The sequence below is a fragment of the Notolabrus celidotus genome, chromosome 14 (genome assembly GCF_009762535.1).
Source record: "Notolabrus celidotus isolate fNotCel1 chromosome 14, fNotCel1.pri, whole genome shotgun sequence".
Classification (NCBI taxonomy): domain Eukaryota; kingdom Metazoa; phylum Chordata; class Actinopteri; order Labriformes; family Labridae; genus Notolabrus; species Notolabrus celidotus.
This window is the reverse complement of record NC_048285.1, coordinates 18,006,510-18,007,183: the sequence shown is the minus strand read 5'-3', so window position 1 is coordinate 18,007,183 and position 674 is coordinate 18,006,510.

The following is a 674-nucleotide window of genomic DNA, read 5'->3' as shown; positions in this document are numbered from 1 at the left end:
CAGTCCTCAGCCTCAGCTCTGCTCACAGCAGAACTTTGTTTTGATTGGTCAGTATGGCGGCCATGCGGCCAATCACATGTGAGGATATAAGATATAGGTGATGGAGGGGAGGTTGTGTATCGTGGGTTCATCTGTTCCTTCTGAAAGGGTTAGGGTTATGGCTCTTCTCAAAGACCGGGCAAATTCTCACTGAGAGGAGAAATCGGATCAGCCCATCCAAGCTGAGGTGTCTGATTTTTCTCAATGCCAACCTGAGGACATTAATAATGTTTGCTCAAGTTTGGTACTGTTTACTTGAGTTGGTTCTGGTTCTGTTTGCTTGAGTTGGTTCTGGTTCTGTTTGCTTGAGTTGGTTCTGGTTCTGTTCGCTTGAGTTTAGTTCTGGTTCTGTTTGCTCGAGCTTGTTTTTGGTTCTGTTTGCTTGAGTTTGGTTCTGGTTCTGGTTTTGTTTGCTTGAGCTCTGTTCTGGTTCTGTTTGCTTGAGTTTGGTTCTGGTCCTGTTTGCTTGAGTTTGGTTCGGTTCGGTTCTGATTCGGTTCTGATTCGGTTCTGATTCGGTTCTGATTCGGTTCTGATGCAGTTCGGTTCGCTTCAGGTTCGGCTCGGTTCTGGTTCGGTTCTGGTTCTGGTTTGGTTCTGGCTCTGGTTTGCTCAAGTTCAGATCTGGTTCGGTT